The sequence below is a fragment of the Chiloscyllium punctatum genome, chromosome 29 (assembly GCF_047496795.1).
Source record: "Chiloscyllium punctatum isolate Juve2018m chromosome 29, sChiPun1.3, whole genome shotgun sequence".
NCBI classification, from domain to species: Eukaryota; Metazoa; Chordata; class Chondrichthyes; order Orectolobiformes; family Hemiscylliidae; genus Chiloscyllium; species Chiloscyllium punctatum.
Genome location: NC_092767.1, coordinates 69,768,987 through 69,790,938, shown reverse-complemented (window position 1 = coordinate 69,790,938; position 21,952 = coordinate 69,768,987). Strand labels below are relative to the sequence as shown.

The 21,952-nt window shown below is 48.9% G+C and overlaps 1 protein-coding gene across 3 annotated transcripts in view; it reads left to right on the top strand.

The window, feature by feature from the left end:
- The window catches only part of LOC140454363 (guanine nucleotide-binding protein G(I)/G(S)/G(O) subunit gamma-8-like), a 69,374-nt gene that overhangs the window by 33,165 nt on the left and 14,257 nt on the right, over nt 1-21,952 (top strand). Inside the window, exon 1 of one of the 3 annotated variants that reach the window (XM_072549067.1) lies at nt 1,693-1,828. The exons of the other annotated variants lie outside the window; for them this stretch is intronic. The gene's annotated coding sequence lies outside the window, so the exon portion shown is untranslated. Of the gene's footprint in view, nt 1-1,692; nt 1,829-21,952 lie in introns of those variants that run through there. 3 annotated transcript variants of the gene reach the window in all.

Sequence of the window (21,952 nt, the reverse complement as noted above, 5' to 3'; positions counted from 1 at the left end):
TGTGAGTGTGTGTGTGTGTGGATGTGTGTGTGGATGTGAGTGTGTGTGTGTGTGGATGTGTGTGTGTGTATGTGTGTGTGTGTGTGTGTGGATGTGTGTGTGGATGTGAGTGTGTGTGTGTGTGGATGTGAGTGTGTGTGTGTGTGGATGTGTGTGTGGATGTGAGTGTGTGTGTGTGTGGATGTGAGTGTGTGTGTGTGTGGATGTGTGTGTGGATGTGAGTGTGTGTGTGTGGATGTGAGTGTGTGTGTGTGGATGTGAGTGTGTGTATGTGTGTGTGTGTGTGGATGTGTGTGTGTGTGTGGATGTGTGTGTGTGTGGGTGTGTGTGGATGTGTGTGTGTGTGTGTGGATGTGTGTGTGTGTATGTGTGTGTGTGTGTGGATGTGTGTGTGTGTGTGGATGTGTGTGTGTGTGTGTGGGTGTGTGTGGATGTGTGTGTGTGTGTGTGGATGTGTGTGTATGGGTGTGTGTGTGTATATGGGTGTGTGTGTGTGTGGATGTGTGTGTGTATGTGGGTGTGTGTGTGTGTGGATGTGTGTGTGTGTGTGTGTATGTGAGTGTGTGTGTGTGTGTGTGTACGTGTGTGTGTGTGTGTGTGTGTGTGTGAGTGTGTGTGTGTGTGTGTGTGTGGATGTGTGTGTGTGTGTGTGTGTGTGTGTGTGGATGTGTGTGTGTGTGTGAGTGTGTGTGTGTGTGGATGTGTGTGTGTGTGTGAGTGTGTGTGTGTGTGTGTGTGTGTGTGTGTGTGTGTGTGGATGTGTGTGTGTGTGTGAAACATCCTGGTAAATGTTTTCTGAACCCTCTCCAGTTTAATAATATCCTTCCAGTAACAGGGCGACTGGAACTGGAGACAGTAATCCTGAAGAAGCCTCATCAATGTCCTGTACAACCTCAACGGGATGTCCCACTGTCTATGAGGTCTGAGCAATGAAGGCAAGTGTGCTAAACGCCTTCTTAACTACCCCCCCCTTCAGACCCGCCCCCCCCCCTGTCTATATGTGATGCAAGCTTCAAAGAATTATGTACCTGAACCCGTCGGTGTTTCTAGGAGTTTATATAATAATGAGAGGTTATGGCGAGGGTTAATGGTAATTGTGCTTTCCCTAGGGTGGGGGATTTCTAGACTGGGGGGGGGGGGGGACACACCTTTAAGGTGAGAGGAGAGAGATTTTAAAGAGAACATAATGGGCAAATGTTTTATACAGACGGTGGTTCGGGTGTGGAATGAACTTCCTAAGGAAGTGGTGGATGTGGGTACAGTTACAATGTTTAAAAGACACTTGGGCAAGTGCATGAATAGGGAAGGTTTGGAGGGAGATGGGCCAGGGGCAGGCAGGTGGGGCTAGTTTAGTTTGGGATTATGGTCAGCATGGGCTTGTTGGGCTGAAGGGTCTGTTTCTGTGCTGGATGACTCTATGACTCTATATCCATGACCACCCAGGGCCCTGCTTTTGTACCCTTGTTATGTTTTGCCAAAATGCAATACCTCACATTTATCCAAATTAAACTCCATCTGCTAGACCTCCGCCCACTGGCCTAATTGATCAAGGTCCCTTTGTAATCTTAGATAACCTTCTTCTCTGTCCACTATCCCACCCATTTTGGTGTCCTCTCAAATTTACTAACCATGCCTTTGATATTCTTATCTGAGTGTGAGCACTGTGTGTATCTGCGCCAGGCCGAGCGAGGATTGTGTCCTACTGGGACAGACCTGATGAACTGAGCGATGGGAGGGGACTGTTTCACTCCCTGTGGGTCTTCCTCCTGACTCTGTCACAAACTCACTGCCTGTTCCTCACTCGGGGACTGACTCTGGCTCTGAACAGGTAGGTGCAATCTGCTCTTGTCTCCGAAGTGGGGTCTTGCACGAGTGAAACAGCTGAAGGCAGCACCCAGAGCCCAGTCCAGATCCTGTGCCTTGTGGCTAATGAGTGAACTGAGAAAGAGGATGTTTTCTCCAGGATGATCCAGCTGTCTTGTTAAAGAGGGGGGTGAGAGGGAGAGAAAGTTTTACATGCTGTATTGTCAGCATTTACATGTGGGAGCAAGTCTGATCCGAAGACAAAGCCATTTTCTGGGTGACAGGGATAACTCAGGGAGTGGGACTGGTGTGATTAGCTCAAATACAGACACAGTGGGGTGAAGGGTCTGCAAGGGTCTGGTTTGTGTGAGTTTGGAGTTGTGTGGGTGTAACTGTGCAGGGTTTAATATGTGGTCGCCTGTGGGTGGATGGATGTGTGCGTAAAAATATACGTACATATTTGGATGTGTCTGTGTCAGTGTATGTGTGTGTACATGTGTGTATATGTGTGTGTGTAACTGTATGCACCTTGTTATGTGGGTGCCTGTGTGTGTACATGTGTGTGTGTGTGTACATGTATGTGTGCGTACATGTGTGCGTATACGTGTGTGCATGTGTGTGTGTGTATGTGTGTGTGTAACTGTATAGCTTGTTATGTGGGTGCCTCTGTGTGTGTGTGTGTGTGTGTGTGCGCGCGTGTGCATTTGGATGTGTGTGTAGGTGTGCAGGTGTGTGTAGGGGTGTGAATCTCGATGTGGCTTTGTCTGTGTGTCGATAGATTTGTGTGTGGATGCCTATGTGTGTGTGTCTGTATGTGTGTGAGTGAGTGTGACTGTGTGAGAGTGAGTGTGTGTGAGTGAGTGAGTGTCGGTGTCTGTGTGTGAGTAAGTGTGTGTGAGTGAGTGTGACTGTGTGAGAGTGTGTATTTGTGCGTGTGTGAGTGACTGTGTCTGTGTGTGAGTGAGTGTGTGTGAGTGAGTGTGTGTGTATGAGAGTGTGTGTGTCTGTGTGTGAGTGAGTGTGTGTCTGTGAGTCTCTGTGTGTCTGTGTGTGTGAGTGTGTGTGTGTCTGTGTGTGAGTGTGAGTGTTTGTGTGTCTGTGAATGAGTCCGTGTGTGTGTCTGTGTGTGTGTGAGTGAGTGTATCTGTGTATGAGTCTGTGTGAGTGTGTGTGTAAGTGATTGTGTGTGTCTGTGAGTGAGTCTGTGTATGAGTCTGTGTGTGGGTGATTGTGTGTGTGTCTGTGTGTGTCTGTGTGTAAGTCTGTGTTTGAGTCTGTGTGTGAGTGAGTGTGTGTGTGTCTGTGTGTGAGTGTATGAGTCTGTGTGTGAGTGAGTGTGTGTGTGTCTGTGTGTAAGTCTGTGTTTGAGTCTGTGTGTGAGTGAGTGTGTGTGTGTCTGTGGGTGAGTGTATGAGTCTGTGAGTGTGTGTGTGTGTGTGTGTCTGTGTGTGAGTGAGTGTGTGTGTCGGTGTGAGTGAGTGTGTGTGTCTGTGTGTGAGTGAGTGTGAGTGTGTGTGTCTGTGAGTGTGTGTGTGAGTGTGTGTGAGTGAGTGTGTGTGTCTGTGAGTGTGTCTGTGAGTGAGCGTGAGTGTGTGAGTGTGTCTGTGAGTGTGTCTGTGAGTGTGTCTGTGAGTGTGTGTATTCAGGGAGTAGCCCTCCCAGCTGTAACCTTCTGCCCCCTCAGACAGCAGTAGGAGCCCTGTTCCTGTGCAGGACACAAGGACAGTGACAGCACATTCCCCCCACAGTGTCTGTGCTAGCTCGGTCTCTGAGGTGCTCACACAGCCCCACCTCCCCAGAGTTAAATGCTGCAGCCCAGAAAAATGCCTCTCTCTTCAGAGAACACCCCAGGTCTCCCTGGAGTTGAGTCCGCACCCTCCAGATCCCAAACACTCCATGCATTAAAAACAATATATTTTCATCAGCTCGCTGGGAAGGGTCTGTCCAGACGGCTCGTGGATTTGCAGCTCGAATCCAGGAGGAAAGGAGGATGGACCCTGCCCAACAGGAAGATGGGACCATGGGAGAGGTGGGAGGGTGAAGGGAATCCCTGGTGAAATCTTGCTTGTTGGAGTGGATTGTACAAATATTTCAGTTCTCCAGGAGGGTGAGCTGTAAGCTCTCAGCCTCTCAGTGACATTTCTCTCTCCCACTGCTGCCGATGTGACCGGGTGCCTACCCTTCCTGCTGCTGCATTGCTATAGCGCCCCAAGCGCTGCCCCCTCCCCAGAGTGCTTTCGCAGCTGAGCAAGCCCTCCCCGTGCCCTGAAGAGCACTGCAAGCAGGAAGATTCATGCACAGCAAGCTCCCATACACTCACGTCACCTACCAGACATGGTGGCACAGTGGTTAGGCCTGCTGCCTCACAGCCCCAGGGACCCCAGTTCGATCCCACCCTCAGGCTACTGTCTGTGTGGAGTTTGCACATTCCCCCCGTGTCTGCGTGGGTTTCCTCCCACAGTCCAAAGATGTGCTGGTCAGGGTGGATTGGCTGTGCTAAATTGCCCGTAGTGTTCAGGGATGCGTAGGTTAGGTGCATCATTCTGGCTGGGTTACTCTTCAGAGGGTCAGTGTGGAGTTGATGGGCCGAAGAGTCTGTTCCCACACTGTTGGGATTCAATGATTTTATGAATGAGGCTGTTCTCCCATCGACAGCGCGGATTTTCTGTATCTTGCCCGTTGACCATGACCTCAGAGTCATACAACCATGGGAAACAGGCCCTTCGGCCCAACTTGTCCATACTGACCAGGTTTTGTTTCTTACTCATTTGTGGGGCTGGCTGGGCCACCATTTATTGCCCAGAGGGTAGTTAAGAGTCAACCCCATGGTCTGGAGTCACGTGTAGGCCCAGACCAGGTAAGGATCTTTCCCGAAAGGACATGAGTGAACCGGATGGGTTTTTCCAACAATGGTCATCACTGGACTCTTAAATCCCAAATTTTCATTGAATTCAAATTCCACCGTCCGGCTGTAGCCGGATTTGAACCTGGCACCCCCAGGGTCTCTGAATTAACAGGCGATAATACCACTAGGCCGTCATATCCCCTTAAACCAAGTTGGTCCCATTTAGCTGTGATAGGACTGTATCGTTCTAGACCTGAACACAGTGCTGGTGGGGGAGGGGGAGAAAGGCCTGAAGGGCCAGCTACTGCATTCCACTGGCGCCCGGGACCAGCAGTTGGAGCCGTCACGATGGGGGAGGAGGGGGGTCAGGCCTGGCCTTCACAAAGCTGAGGGGGTGCGGGGGTAGGTAGGTGGGGGGTGGGGGGGAGGTTGGCAAGGCAACCAGGATACATGAAGCACGGCACGGCGATTCCCCCGAGGGAGCGGGGCAATGAATTTGAAACGCAAACATAATCGCTCCCCGACCCAGTCAGACCCCCTGCTCCCCACTGCTCCCCCCCAAGTGCCTGGCCAGCTGGGCACTGGGCTGACCTTCAAAGGGTGACATTTCCACTCACCTGACCCTCGCCCCGGGGTAAGGGCAGCCCAGCGGGGAGCGGCCTCATCAGCTGAAACGCTGGCTGCATTTTTCATAAGTGCCCTCCCGAGAGCAGGCAGATGTGAAGAAGGATTAATTAAAGAGGGAGTCCTGCTCAGGGGAGCAGCTCTTCAACATGTAACACTCTTAATCAGCTTCGGCTTTTCAACTGCGGCTCATTAAGGAAGAGGAATGCTTTCCTCCTGTTAACCCCCTCTCTGGCACAGGACAGCCGTGACTCACCGGCAAATAAAGTGCAAAGCAGACGGAGACTAGCAGCTGGGGTAGGCTGTTAGGCCCTTCGATCACAGGAGGGTGGCACGGTGGCTCAGTGGTTAGCACTGCTGCCTCACCGCACCAGGGACCTGTGTTCGATTCCCGCCACGGGCAATTATCGACGTGGAGTTTGCACATTCTCCATGTGTCGGCGTGGGTTTGGTCCCACACTCCAAAGATGTGAAGGTTAGGGTGGATTGGCCGTGCTAAATTACCCCATAGAGTTCAGGGATGTGTAGGTGAGGGTGGATTCGCCATGCTAAATTACCCCATAGTGTTCAGGGATGTGTAGGTGAGGGTGGATTCGCCATGCTAAATTACCCCACAGTGTTCAGGGATGTGTAGGTTAGGGTGGATTGGCAATGCTAAATTACCCCACAGTGTTCAGGGATGTGTAGGTTAGGGTGGATTGGCCATGCTAAATTACCCCATAGTGTTCAGGGAGGTGTAGGTTAGGGTGGATTGGCAATGCTAAATTACCCCACAGTGTTCAGGGATGTGTAGGTTAGGGTGGATTGGCAATGCTAAATTACCCCATAGTGTTCAGGGATGTGTAGGTTAGGGTGGATTGGCAATGCTAAATTACCCCATAGTGTTCAGGGATGTGCAGGTTAGGGTGGATTGGCCATGCTAAATTACCCCATAGAGTTCAGGGATATGCAGGTGAGGGTGGATTGGCCATGCTAAATTGTCCCATAGTGTTCAGGGATGTGTAGGTTAGGGAAAATTGGCCATGCTAAATTACCCCATAATGTTCAGGAATGTGTAGGTTAGGGTGGATTGGCCATGCTAAATTACCCTATAGTGTTCAGGGATGTGTAGGTTAGGGTGGATTGGCCATGCTAAATTACCCCATAGTGTTCAGGGATGTGTAGGTTAGGGTGGATTGGCCATGCTAAATTACCCCATAGTGTTCAGGGAAGTGTAGGTTAGGGTGGATTGACCATGCTAAATTACCCCATAGGGGACGGGGATGTATAGGTTAGGGTGGATTGGCCATGCTAAATTGCCCCATAGTGTCCAGGGATGTGTAGGTTAGGGTGGATTGGCCATGCTAAATTGCCCCATAGTGTTCAGGGATGTGCAGATTAGGGTGGATTGGCCATGGTAAATTACCCCATAGTGTTCAGGGATGTGCAGGTTAGGGTGGATTAGCCATGCTAAATTACCCCATAGTGTTCAGGGATGTGTAGGTTAGGGTGGAATGGACATGGTAAATTACCCCATAGTGTCCAGGGATGTGTAGGTAAGGGTGGATTGGCCATGCTAAATTGCCCCATAGTGTACAGGGATGTGCAGGTTAGGGTGGATTGGCCATGCTAAATTGCCCCATAGTATCCAGGGATGTGTAAATTAGGGTGGATTGGCCATGCCAAATTACCCCATAGTGTTTAGGAATGTGTAGGTTAGGGTGGATTGGCCATGCTAAATTACCCCATAGTGTTCAGGGAAGTGTCGGTTAGGGTGGATTGACCATGCTAAATTACCCCATAGTGTACAGGGATGTGTAGGTTAGGGTGGATTGGCCATGCTAAATTACCCCATAGTGTTCTGGGATGTGCAGGTTAGGGTGGATTGGCCATGCTAAATTACCCCATAGTGTTCAGAGATGTGCAGGTTAGGGTGGATTGGCCATGCTAAATTGCCCCATAGTGTACAGGGATGTGTAGGTTAGGGTGGATTGGCCATGCTAAATTACCCCATAGTGTACAGGGATGCGTAGGTTAGGGTGGATTGGCCATGTCAAATTACACGATAGTGTTCAGGGATGTGTAGCTTAGGGTGGATTGGCCATGCTTTTGTTCAGGGATGTGTAGTTTAGGGTGGATTGGCCATGCTAAATTACCCTATAGTGTTCAAGGATGTGCAGGTTAGGGTGGATTGGCCATGCTAAATTGCCCCATAGTGTTCAGGGATGTGTAGGTTAGGGTGGATAGGCCATGCTAAATTACGCATTGTGTTCAGGGATGTGTAGGATGGGGTGGATTGGCCATGCTAAATTACCCCATAGTGTTCAGGGATGTGCAGGTTTGGGTGGATTGACCATGCTAAATTACCCCATTGTGTCCAGGGATGTGTAGGTTACGGTGGATTGGCCATGCTAAATTACCCCATAATGTTCAGGAATGTGTAGGTTAGGGTGGATTGGCCATGCTAAATTACGCCATAGTGTTCAGGGAAGTGTAGGTTAGGGTGGATTGACCATGCTAAATTACCCCATAGGGGACAGGGATGTGTAGGTTAGGGTGGATTTGCCATGCTAAATTGCCCCATAGTGTCCAGGGATGTGTAGGTTAGGGTGGATTGGCCATGCTAAATTGCCCCATAGTGTCCAGGGATGTGCAGATTAGGGTGGATTGGCCGTGGTAAATTACCCCATAGTGTTCACGGATGTGCAGGTTAGGGTGGATTAGCCATGCTAAATTACCCCATAGTGTTCAGGGATGTGTAGGTTAGGGTGGATTGGCCATGCTAAATTACCCCATAGTGTTCAGGGATGTGTAGGTTGGGGTGGATTGGCCATGCTAAATTACCCCATAGTGTTCAGGGATGTGTAGGTTAGGGTGAATTAGCCATGCTAAATTGCCCCATAGTGTTTAGGGATGTGCAGGTTAGGGTGGATTGGCCACGCTAAATTACCCCATAGTGTTAAGGGATGTGCAGGTTAGAGTGGATTCGCCATGCTAAATTACCCCATAGTGTTCAGGGATGTGCAGGTTAGGGTGGATTGGCCATGCTAAATTACCCCATAGTGTTAAGGGATGTGCAGGTTAGGCTGGATTGGCCATGCTAAATTACCCCATAGTGTCCAGGGATGTGCCGGTTAGGGTGGATTGGCCATGCTAAATTACCCCATAGTGTCCAGGGATGTGCATGTTAGGGTGGATTGGCCATGCTAAATTACCCCATAGTGTTCAGGGATGTGTAGGTTAGGGTGGATTGGCCATGCTAAATTACCCCATCGTGTTCAGGGATGTGTAGGTTATGGTGGATTGGCCATGCTAATTACCCCATAGTGTTCAGGGATGTGTAGGTTAGGGTGGATTGGCCATGCTAAATTGCCCCATAGTATCCAGGGATGTGTAGGTTAGGGTGGATTGGCCATGCTAAATTGCCCCATAGTATCCAGGGATGTGTAGGTTAGGGTGGATTAGCCATGCCAAATTATGCCATAGTGTTCAGGGATGTGTAGGTAAGGGTGGGTTGGCCATGCTAAATTACCCCATAGTGTTCAGGGAAGTGTCGGTTAGGGTGGATTGACCATGCTAAATTACCCCATAGTGTACAGGGATGTGTAGGTTAGGATGGATTGGCCATGCTTAATTGACCCATAGTGTTCAGGGATGTGCAGGTTATTGTGGATTGGCCATGCTAAATTACCCCATAGTGTCCAGGGATGGGTAGGTTACGGTGGATTGGCCATGCTAAATTGCCCCATAGTGTACAGGCATGTGTAGGTTAGGGTGGATTGGCCATGCTAAATTGCCCCATCGTGTACAGGGATGTGTAGGTTAGGGTGGATTCGCCATGCTAAATTGCCCCATAGTGTACAGGGATGTGTAGGTTAGGGTGGATTGGCCATGCTAAATTACCCCATAGTGTACAGGGATGCGCAGGTTAGGGTGGATTGGTCATGCTAAAAAACCCCATAGTGTTCAGGGATGTGCAGGTTAGGGTGGATTGGCCATGCTAAATTACCCCATAGTGTACAGGGATGTGTAGGTAGGGTGGATTGGCCATGCTAAATTGCCCCAGAGTGTACAGGGATGTGAAGGGAGGGTGGATTGGCCATGCTAAATTACCCCATAGTCTTCAGGGATGTGCAGGTCAGGGTGGATTGGCCATGCTAAATTACCCCATAGTGTTAAGGGATGTGCAGGTTAGGGTGGATTGGCCATGCTAAATTACCCCACAGTGTTCAGGGATGTGCAGGTTAGGGTGGATTGGCCATGCTAAATTACCCCATAGTGTTAAGGGATGTCCAGGTTAGGGTGGATTGGCCATGCTAAATTACCCCATAGTGTCCAGGGATGTGCATGTTAGGGTGGATTGGCCATGCTAAATTACCCCATAGTGTTCAGGGATGTGTAGGTTAGGGTGGATTGGCCATGCTAAATTACCCCATCGTGTTCAGGGATGTGTAGGTTAGGGTGGATTGGCCATGCTAATTACCCCACAGTCTTCAGGGATGTGTAAGATTAGGGTGGATTGGCCATGCTAAATTGCCTCATAGTGTCAAGGGATGTATCGGTTAAGGTGGATTGGACATGGTAAATTGCCCCATAGTATCCAGGGAGGTGTAGGTTAGGGTGGATTGGCCATGCTAAATTGCCCCATAGTATCCAGGGATGTGTAGGTTAGGGTGGATTGGACATGGTAAATTGCCCCATAGTGTCCAGGGATGTGTAGGTCAGGGTGGACTGGCCATGCTAAATTACGCCATAGTGTTCAGGGATGTGTAGGTAAGGGTGGATTGGCCATGCTAAATTGCCCCATAGTGTACAGGGATGTGTAGGTTAGGGTGGATTGGCCATGCTAAATTGCCCCACAGTATCCAGGGATGTGTAGGTTAGGGTGGATTGGCCATGCCACATTACCCCATAGTGTTCAGGGATGTGTAGGTTAGACTGGATTGGCCATGCTAAATTACCCCATAGTGTTCAGGGAAGTGTCGGTTAGGGTGGATTGACCATGCTAAATTACCCCATAGTGTACAGGGATGTGTAGGTTAGGATGGATTGGCCATGCTAAATTGCCCCATAGTGTTCTGGGATGTGCAGGTTAGGGTGGATTGGCCATGCTAAATTACCCCATAGTGTTCAGGAATGTGCAGGTTAGGGTGGATTCGCCATTCTAAATTGCCCCATAGTGTACAGGGATGTGTAGGTTAGGGTGGATTGGCCATGCTAAATTACCCCATAGTGTACAGGGATGCGTAGGTTAGGGTCGATTGGCCATGCTAAAAAACCCCATAGTGTTCAGGGATGTGTAGGTTAGGGTGGATTGGCCATGCTAAATTGCCCCATAGTGTTCAGGGATGTGCAGGTTAGGGTGGATTGGCCATGCTAAATTGCCCCACAGTGTTCAGGGATGTGTAGGTTAGGGTGGATAGGCCATGCTAAATTACGCATTGTGTTCAGGGATGTGTAGGATGGGGTGGATTGGCCATGCTAAATTACCCCATAGTGTTCAGGGATGTGCAGGTTTGGGTGGATTGACCATGCTAAATTACCCCATTGTGACCAGGGATGTGTAGGTTACGGTGGATTGGCCATGCTAAATTACCCCATAGTGTTCAGGGATGTGCTGGTTCGGGTGGATTGGCCATGCTAAATTACCCCATAGTGTTCAGGGATGTGAGGGTTGGGGTGGATTGGCCATGCTAAATTACCCCATAGTGTTCAGGGATGTGTAGGTTAGGGTGAATTAGCCATGCTAAATTGCCCCATAGTGTTTAGGGATGTGCAGGTTAGGGTGGATTGGCCACGCTAAATTTCCCCATAGTGTTAAGGGATGTGCAGGTTAGAGTGGATTGGCCATGCTAAATTACCCCATAGTGTTCAGGGATGTGCAGGTTAGGGTGGATTGGCCATGCTAAATTACCCCATAGTGTTAAGGGATGTGCAGGTTAGGGTGGATTGGCCATGCTAAATTACCCCATAGTGTCCAGGGATGTGCAGGTTAGGGTGGATTGGCCATGCTACATTACCCCATAGTGTCCAGGGATGTGCATGTTAGGGTGGATTGGCCATGCTAAATTACCCCATAGTGTTCAGGGATGTGTAGGTTAGGGTGGATTGGCCATGCTAAATTACCCCATCGTGTTCAGGGATGTGTAGGTTATGGTGGATTGGCCATGCTAATTACCCCATTGTGTTCAGGGATGTGTAGGTTAGGGTGGATTGGCCATGTTAAATTACCCCACAGTCTTCAGGGATGTGTAAGATTAGGGTGGATTGGCCATGCTAAATTGCCTCATATTGTTAAGGGATGTATCGGTTCAGGTGGATTGGCCATGCTAAATTACCCCATCGTGTTCAGGGATGTGTAGGTTAGGGTGGATTGGCCATGCTAAATTACCCCATAGTGTTCAGGGATGTGTGGGTTAGGGTGGATTGGCCATGCTAAATTACCCCATCGTGTACTGGGATGTGCAGATTAGGGTGGAAATGTCTGTGCTAAATTACCCCATCGTGTACAGGGATGTGTAGGATAGGGTGGATTGGCCATGCTAAATTGCCCCATAGTGTACAGGGATGTGTTGGTTAGGGTGGATTAGCCATGCTAAATTACCCCATAGTGTTCAGGGATGTGCAGGTTAGGGTGGATTGGCCATGCTAAATTACCCCATTGTGTTCAGGGATGTGTCGATTAGGGTGGATTGACCATGCTAAATTACCCCATAGTGTTCAGGGATGTGCAGGTTAGGGTGGATTGGCCATGCTAAATTACCCCATAGTGTTCAGGGATGTGCAGGTTTGGGTGGATTGGCCATGCTAAATTGCCCCATAGTGTACAGGGATGTGTAGGTTAGGGTGGATTGGCCATGCTAAATTCCGCCATAGTCTTCAGGGATGTGTAGGTAAGGGTGGATTGGCCATGCTAAATTGCCCCATAGTGTACAGGGATATGCAGGTGAGGGGGGATTGGCCATGCTAAATTGTCCCATAGTGTTCAGGGATGTGTAGGTTAGGGTGCATTGGCCATGCTAACTTACCCTATAGTGTACAGGGATGTGTAGGTTAGGGTGGATTGGCCATGCTAAATTGCCCCATAGTGTTCAAAGATGTGCAGGTTAGGGTGGATTGGCCATGCTAAATTGTCCCATAGTGTTCAGGGATGTGTAGGTTAGGGTGGATTGGCCATGCTAAATTACCCCATAGTGTTCAGGGATGTGTAGGTTAGGGTGCATTGGCCATGCTAAATTACCCCATAGTGTTCAGGGATGTGTAGGGTAGGGTGGATTGGCCATGCTAAATTGCCCCATAGTGTACAGGGATGTGTAGGTAGGGTGGATTGGCCATGCTAAATTACCCCATAGTCTTCAGGGATGTGCAGTTTGGGGTGGATTGGCCATGCTAAAATACCCCATAGTGTTCAGGGATGTGCAGGTCAGGGTGGATTGGCCATGCTAAATTACCACATAATGTTCAGGGATGTGTAGGTTAGGGTGGATTGGCCATGCTAAATTACCCCATAGTGTTCAGGGATGTGCAGGTTAGGGTGGATTAGCCATGCTAAATTACCCCATAGTGTTCAGGGATGTGTAGGTTAGGGTGGAAATGTCTGTGGTAAATTACCCCATAATGTTCAGGAATGTGTAGGTTAGGGTGGATTCGCCATGCTAAATTACCCCACAGTGTTCAGGGATGTGTAGGTTAGGGTGGATTGGCAATGCTAAATTACCCCATAGTGTTCAGGGATGTGCAGGTGAGGGTGGATTCGCCATGCTAAATTACCCCATAGTGTTCAGGGAGGTGTAGGTTAGGGTGGATTGGCCATGCTAAATTACCCCACAGTGTTCAGGGATGTGTAGGTTAGGGTGGATTGGCAATGCTAAATTACCCCACAGTGTTCAGGGATGTGTAGGTTAGGGTGGATTGGCAATGCTAAATTACCCCATAGTGTTCAGGGATGTGCAGGTGAGGGTGGATTCGCCATGCTAAATTACCCCATAGTGTTCAGGGAGGTGTAGGTTAGGGTGGATTGGCCATGCTAAATTACCCCACAGTGTTCAGGGATGTGTAGGTTAGGGTGGATTGGCAATGCTAAATTACCCCACAGTGTTCAGGGATGTGTAGGTTAGGGTGGATTGGCCATGCTAAATTACCCCATAGAGTTCAGGGATATGCAGGTGAGGGTGGATTGGCCATGCTAAATTACCCCATAGTGTTCAGGGATGTGTAGGTTAGGGTGGATTGGCCATGCTAAATTACCCCATAGTGTTCAGGGATATGCAGGTGAGGGTGGATTGGCCATGCTAAATTGTCCCATAGTGTTCAGGGATGTGTAGGTTAGGGAAAATTGGCCATGCTAAATTACCCCATAATGTTCAGGAATGTGTAGGTTAGGGTGGATTGGCCATGCTAAATTACCCTATAGTGTTCAGGGATGTGTAGGTTAGGGTGGATTGGCCATGCTAAATTACCCCATAGTGTTCAGGGATGGGTAGGTTAGGGTGGATTGGCCATGCTAAATTACCCCATAGTGTTCAGGGAAGTGTAGGTTAGGGTGGATTGACCATGCTAAATTACCCCATAGGGGACGGGGATGTATAGGTTAGGGTGGATTGGCCATGCTAAATTGCCCCATAGTGTCCAGGGATGTGTAGGTTAGGGTGGATTGGCCATGCTAAATTGCCCCATAGTGTTCAGGGATGTGCAGATTAGGGTGGATTGGCCATGGTAAATTACCCCATAGTGTTCAGGGATGTGCAGGTTAGGGTGGATTAGCCATGCTAAATTACCCCATAGTGTTCAGGGATGTGTAGGTTAGGGTGGAATGGACATGGTAAATTACCCCATAGTGTCCAGGGATGTGTAGGTAAGGGTGGATTGGCCATGCTAAATTGCCCCATAGTGTACAGGGATGTGCAGGTTAGGGTGGATTGGCCATGCTAAATTGCCCCATAGTATCCAGGGATGTGTAAATTAGGGTGGATTGGCCATGCCAAATTACCCCATAGTGTTTAGGAATGTGTAGGTTAGGGTGGATTGGCCATGCTAAATTACCCCATAGTGTTCAGGGAAGTGTCGGTTAGGGTGGATTGACCATGCTAAATTACCCCATAGTGTACAGGGATGTGTAGGTTAGGGTGGATTGGCCATGCTAAATTACCCCATAGTGTTCTGGGATGTGCAGGTTAGGGTGGATTGGCCATGCTAAATTACCCCATAGTGTTCAGAGATGTGCAGGTTAGGGTGGATTGGCCATGCTAAATTGCCCCATAGTGTACAGGGATGTGTAGGTTAGGGTGGATTGGCCATGCTAAATTACCCCATAGTGTACAGGGATGCGTAGGTTAGGGTGGATTGGCCATGTCAAATTACACGATAGTGTTCAGGGATGTGTAGCTTAGGGTGGATTGGCCATGCTTTTGTTCAGGGATGTGTAGTTTAGGGTGGATTGGCCATGCTAAATTACCCTATAGTGTTCAAGGATGTGCAGGTTAGGGTGGATTGGCCATGCTAAATTGCCCCATAGTGTTCAGGGATGTGTAGGTTAGGGTGGATAGGCCATGCTAAATTACGCATTGTGTTCAGGGATGTGTAGGATGGGGTGGATTGGCCATGCTAAATTACCCCATAGTGTTCAGGGATGTGCAGGTTTGGGTGGATTGACCATGCTAAATTACCCCATTGTGTCCAGGGATGTGTAGGTTACGGTGGATTGGCCATGCTAAATTACCCCATAATGTTCAGGAATGTGTAGGTTAGGGTGGATTGGCCATGCTAAATTACGCCATAGTGTTCAGGGAAGTGTAGGTTAGGGTGGATTGACCATGCTAAATTACCCCATAGGGGACAGGGATGTGTAGGTTAGGGTGGATTTGCCATGCTAAATTGCCCCATAGTGTCCAGGGATGTGTAGGTTAGGGTGGATTGGCCATGCTAAATTGCCCCATAGTGTCCAGGGATGTGCAGATTAGGGTGGATTGGCCGTGGTAAATTACCCCATAGTGTTCACGGATGTGCAGGTTAGGGTGGATTAGCCATGCTAAATTACCCCATAGTGTTCAGGGATGTGTAGGTTAGGGTGGATTGGCCATGCTAAATTACCCCATAGTGTTCAGGGATGTGTAGGTTGGGGTGGATTGGCCATGCTAAATTACCCCATAGTGTTCAGGGATGTGTAGGTTAGGGTGAATTAGCCATGCTAAATTGCCCCATAGTGTTTAGGGATGTGCAGGTTAGGGTGGATTGGCCACGCTAAATTACCCCATAGTGTTAAGGGATGTGCAGGTTAGAGTGGATTCGCCATGCTAAATTACCCCATAGTGTTCAGGGATGTGCAGGTTAGGGTGGATTGGCCATGCTAAATTACCCCATAGTGTTAAGGGATGTGCAGGTTAGGCTGGATTGGCCATGCTAAATTACCCCATAGTGTCCAGGGATGTGCCGGTTAGGGTGGATTGGCCATGCTAAATTACCCCATAGTGTCCAGGGATGTGCATGTTAGGGTGGATTGGCCATGCTAAATTACCCCATAGTGTTCAGGGATGTGTAGGTTAGGGTGGATTGGCCATGCTAAATTACCCCATCGTGTTCAGGGATGTGTAGGTTATGGTGGATTGGCCATGCTAATTACCCCATAGTGTTCAGGGATGTGTAGGTTAGGGTGGATTGGCCATGCTAAATTGCCCCATAGTATCCAGGGATGTGTAGGTTAGGGTGGATTGGCCATGCTAAATTGCCCCATAGTATCCAGGGATGTGTAGGTTAGGGTGGATTAGCCATGCCAAATTATGCCATAGTGTTCAGGGATGTGTAGGTAAGGGTGGGTTGGCCATGCTAAATTACCCCATAGTGTTCAGGGAAGTGTCGGTTAGGGTGGATTGACCATGCTAAATTACCCCATAGTGTACAGGGATGTGTAGGTTAGGATGGATTGGCCATGCTTAATTGACCCATAGTGTTCAGGGATGTGCAGGTTATTGTGGATTGGCCATGCTAAATTACCCCATAGTGTCCAGGGATGGGTAGGTTACGGTGGATTGGCCATGCTAAATTGCCCCATAGTGTACAGGCATGTGTAGGTTAGGGTGGATTGGCCATGCTAAATTGCCCCATCGTGTACAGGGATGTGTAGGTTAGGATGGATTCGCCATGCTAAATTGCCCCATAGTGTACAGGGATGTGTAGGTTAGGGTGGATTGGCCATGCTAAATTACCCCATAGTGTACAGGGATGCGCAGGTTAGGGTGGATTGGTCATGCTAAAAAACCCCATAGTGTTCAGGGATGTGCAGGTTAGGGTGGATTGGCCATGCTAAATTACCCCATAGTGTACAGGGATGTGTAGGTAGGGTGGATTGGCCATGCTAAATTGCCCCAGAGTGTACAGGGATGTGAAGGGAGGGTGGATTGGCCATGCTAAATTACCCCATAGTCTTCAGGGATGTGCAGGTCAGGGTGGATTGGCCATGCTAAATTACCCCATAGTGTTAAGGGATGTGCAGGTTAGGGTGGATTGGCCATGCTAAATTACCCCACAGTGTTCAGGGATGTGCAGGTTAGGGTGGATTGGCCATGCTAAATTACCCCATAGTGTTAAGGGATGTCCAGGTTAGGGTGGATTGGCCATGCTAAATTACCCCATAGTGTCCAGGGATGTGCATGTTAGGGTGGATTGGCCATGCTAAATTACCCCATAGTGTTCAGGGATGTGTAGGTTAGGGTGGATTGGCCATGCTAAATTACCCCATCGTGTTCAGGGATGTGTAGGTTAGGGTGGATTGGCCATGCTAATTACCCCACAGTCTTCAGGGATGTGTAAGATTAGGGTGGATTGGCCATGCTAAATTGCCTCATAGTGTCAAGGGATGTATCGGTTAAGGTGGATTGGACATGGTAAATTGCCCCATAGTATCCAGGGAGGTGTAGGTTAGGGTGGATTGGCCATGCTAAATTGCCCCATAGTATCCAGGGATGTGTAGGTTAGGGTGGATTGGACATGGTAAATTGCCCCATAGTGTCCAGGGATGTGTAGGTCAGGGTGGACTGGCCATGCTAAATTACGCCATAGTGTTCAGGGATGTGTAGGTAAGGGTGGATTGGCCATGCTAAATTGCCCCATAGTGTACAGGGATGTGTAGGTTAGGGTGGATTGGCCATGCTAAATTGCCCCACAGTATCCAGGGATGTGTAGGTTAGGGTGGATTGGCCATGCCACATTACCCCATAGTGTTCAGGGATGTGTAGGTTAGGGTGGATTGGCCATGCTAAATTACCCCATAGTGTTCAGGGAAGTGTCGGTTAGGGTGGATTGACCATGCTAAATTACCCCATAGTGTACAGGGATGTGTAGGTTAGGATGGATTGGCCATGCTAAATTGCCCCATAGTGTTCTGGGATGTGCAGGTTAGGGTGGATTGGCCATGCTAAATTACCCCATAGTGTTCAGGGATGTGTAGGTTAGGGTGGATTCGCCATTCTAAATTGCCCCATAGTGTACAGGGATGTGTAGGTTAGGGTGGATTGGCCATGCTAAATTACCCCATAGTGTACAGGGATGCGTAGGTTAGGGTCGATTGGCCATGCTAAAAAACCCCATAGTGTTCAGGGATGTGTAGGTTAGGGTGGATTGGCCATGCTAAATTGCCCCATAGTGTTCAGGGATGTGCAGGTTAGGGTGGATTGGCCATGCTAAATTGCCCCACAGTGTTCAGGGATGTGTAGGTTAGGGTGGATAGGCCATGCTAAATTACGCATTGTGTTCAGGGATGTGTAGGATGGGGTGGATTGGCCATGCTAAATTACCCCATAGTGTTCAGGGATGTGCAGGTTTGGGTGGATTGACCATGCTAAATTACCCCATTGTGACCAGGGATGTGTAGGTTACGGTGGATTGGCCATGCTAAATTACCCCATAGTGTTCAGGGATGTGCTGGTTCGGGTGGATTGGCCATGCTAAATTACCCCATAGTGTTCAGGGATGTGAGGGTTGGGGTGGATTGGCCATGCTAAATTACCCCATAGTGTTCAGGGATGTGTAGGTTAGGGTGAATTAGCCATGCTAAATTGCCCCATAGTGTTTAGGGATGTGCAGGTTAGGGTGGATTGGCCACGCTAAATTTCCCCATAGTGTTAAGGGATGTGCAGGTTAGAGTGGATTGGCCATGCTAAATTACCCCATAGTGTTCAGGGATGTGCAGGTTAGGGTGGATTGGCCATGCTAAATTACCCCATAGTGTTAAGGGATGTGCAGGTTAGGGTGGATTGGCCATGCTAAATTACCCCATAGTGTCCAGGGATGTGCAGGTTAGGGTGGATTGGCCATGCTACATTACCCCATAGTGTCCAGGGATGTGCATGTTAGGGTGGATTGGCCATGCTAAATTACCCCATAGTGTTCAGGGATGTGTAGGTTAGGGTGGATTGGCCATGCTAAATTACCCCATCGTGTTCAGGGATGTGTAGGTTATGGTGGATTGGCCATGCTAATTACCCCATTGTGTTCAGGGATGTGTAGGTTAGGGTGGATTGGCCATGTTAAATTACCCCACAGTCTTCAGGGATGTGTAAGATTAGGGTGGATTGGCCATGCTAAATTGCCTCATATTGTTAAGGGATGTATCGGTTCAGGTGGATTGGCCATGCTAAATTACCCCATCGTGTTCAGGGATGTGTAGGTTAGGGTGGATTGGCCATGCTAAATTACCCCATAGTGTTCAGGGATGTGTGGGTTAGGGTGGATTGGCCATGCTAAATTACCCCATCGTGTACTGGGATGTGCAGATTAGGGTGGAAATGTCTGTGCTAAATTACCCCATCGTGTACAGGGATGTGTAGGATAGGGTGGATTGGCCATGCTAAATTGCCCCATAGTGTACAGGGATGTGTTGGTTAGGGTGGATTAGCCATGCTAAATTACCCCATTGTGTTCAGGGATGTGTCGATTAGGGTGGATTGACCATGCTAAATTACCCCATAGTGTTCAGGGATGTGCAGGTTAGGGTGGATTGGCCATGCTAAATTACCCCATAGTGTTCAGGGATGTGCAGGTTTGGGTGGATTGGCCATGCTAAATTGCCCCATAGTGTACAGGGATGTGTAGGTTAGGGTGGATTGGCCATGCTAAATTCCGCCATAGTCTTCAGGGATGTGTAGGTAAGGGTGGATTGGCCATGCTAAATTGCCCCATAGTGTACAGGGATATGCAGGTGAGGGGGGATTGGCCATGCTAAATTGTCCCATAGTGTTCAGGGATGTGTAGGTTAGGGTGCATTGGCCATGCTAACTTACCCTATAGTGTACAGGGATGTGTAGGTTAGGGTGGATTGGCCATGCTAAATTGCCCCATAGTGTTCAAAGATGTGCAGGTTAGGGTGGATTGGCCATGCTAAATTGTCCCATAGTGTTCAGGGATGTGTAGGTTAGGGTGGATTGGCCATGCTAAATTACCCCATAGTGTTCAGGGATGTGTAGGTTAGGGTGCATTGGCCATGCTAAATTACCCCATAGTGTTCAGGGATGTGTAGGGTAGGGTGGATTGGCCATGCTAAATTGCCCCATAGTGTACAGGGATGTGTAGGTAGGGTGGATTGGCCATGCTAAATTACCCCATAGTCTTCAGGGATGTGCAGTTTGGGGTGGATTGGCCATGCTAAAATACCCCATAGTGTTCAGGGATGTGCAGGTCAGGGTGGATTGGCCATGCTAAATTACCACATAATGTTCAGGGATGTGTAGGTTAGGGTGGATTGGCCATGCTAAATTACCCCATAGTGTTCAGGGATGTGCAGGTTAGGGTGGATTAGCCATGCTAAATTACCCCATAGTGTTCAGGGATGTGTAGGTTAGGGTGGAAATGTCTGTGGTAAATTACCCCATAATGTTCAGGAATGTGTAGGTTAGGGTGGATTGGTCATGCTAAATTACCCCATAGTGTTCAGGGAAGTGTAGGTTAGGATGGATTGACCATGCTAAATTACCCCATAGGGGACAGGGATGTGTAGTTTAGGGTGGATTGGCCATGCTAAATTGCCCCATAGTGTTCAGGGATGTGTAGGTTAGGGTGGATTGGCCATGCTAAATTGCCCCATAGTGTCCAGGGATGTGCAGATTAGGGTGGATTGGCTGTGGTAAATTACCCCATAGTGTTCAGGGATGTGCAGGTTAGGGTGGATTAGCCATGCTAAATTACCCCATAGTGTTCAGGGATGTGTAGGTTAGGGTGGATTGGCCATGCTAAATTACCCCATTGTGTTCAGGGATGTGTAGGTTAGGGTGGTTTGGCCATGCTAAATTACCCCATAGTGTTCAGGGATGTGTAAATTAGGGTGAATTAGCCATGCTAAATTGCCCCATAGTGTTCAGGGATGTGCAGGTTAGGGTGGATTGGCCATGTTAAATTACCCCACAGTCTTCAGGGATGTGTAAGATTAGGGTGGATTGGCCATGCTAAATTGCCTCATAGTATCCAGGGATGTGTAGGTTAGGGTGGATTGGACATGGTAAATTGCCCCATAGTGTCCAGGGATGTGTAGGTCAGGGTGGATTGGCCATGCTAAATTACCCCATAGTGTTCAGGGATATGTAGGTTAGGGTGGATTGGCCATGCTAAATTGCCCCATAGTATCCAGGGATGTGTAGGTTAGGGTGGATTGGCCATGCCAAATTACGCCATAGTGTTCAGGGATGTGTAGGTAAGGGTGGATTGGCCATGCTAAATTACCCCATAGTGTTCAGGGAGGTTCGGTTAGGGTGGATTGACCATGCTAAATTACCCCATAGTGTACAGGGATGTGTCGGTTAGGATGGATTGGCCATGCTTAATTGCCCCATAGTGTTCAGGGTTGTGCAGGTTATTGTGGATTGGCCATGCTAAATTACCCCATAGTGTCCAGGGATGTGTAGGTTAGGGTGGATTGGCCATGCTAAATTGCCCCATAGTGTACAGGCATGTGTAGGTTAGGGTGGATTGGCCATGCTAAATTACCCCATAATGTATAGGGATATGCAGGTTAGGGTGGATTGGCCATGCTAAATTACTCCATAGTGTTCAGGGATGTGTAGGTTAGGGTGGATTGGCCATGCTAAATTGCCCCATCGTGTACAGGGATGTGTAGGTTAGGGTGGATTCGCCATGCTAAATTGCCCCATAGTGTACAGGGATGTGTAGGTTAGGGTGGATTGGCCATGCTAAATTACCCCATAGTGTACAGGGATGCGCAGGTTAGGGTGGATTGGCCAGGCTAAAAAACCCCATAGTGTTCAGGGATGTGCAGGTTAGGGTTGATCGGCCATGCTAAATTGCCCCATAGTGTACAGGGATGCGCAGGTTAGGGTGGATTGGCCATGCTAAATTACCCCATAGTGTACAGGGATGTGTAGGTTAGGGTGGATTGGCCATGCTAAATTACCCCATAGTGTACAGGGATGCGCAGGTTAGGGTGGATTGGCCATGCTAAAAAACCCCATAGTGTTCAGGGATGTGCAGGTTAGGGTTGATCGGCCATGCTAAATTACCCCATAGTGTACAGGGATGCGCAGGTTAGGGTGGATTGGCCATGCTAAATTACCCCATAGTGTTCAAGGATGTGCAGGTTAGGGTTGATCGGCCATGCTAAATTGCCCCATAGTGTTCAGGGATGTGTAGGTTAGGGTGGATTGGCCATGCTAAATTGCCCCATAGTGTACAGGGATGTGTAGGTTAGGGTGGATTGGCCAT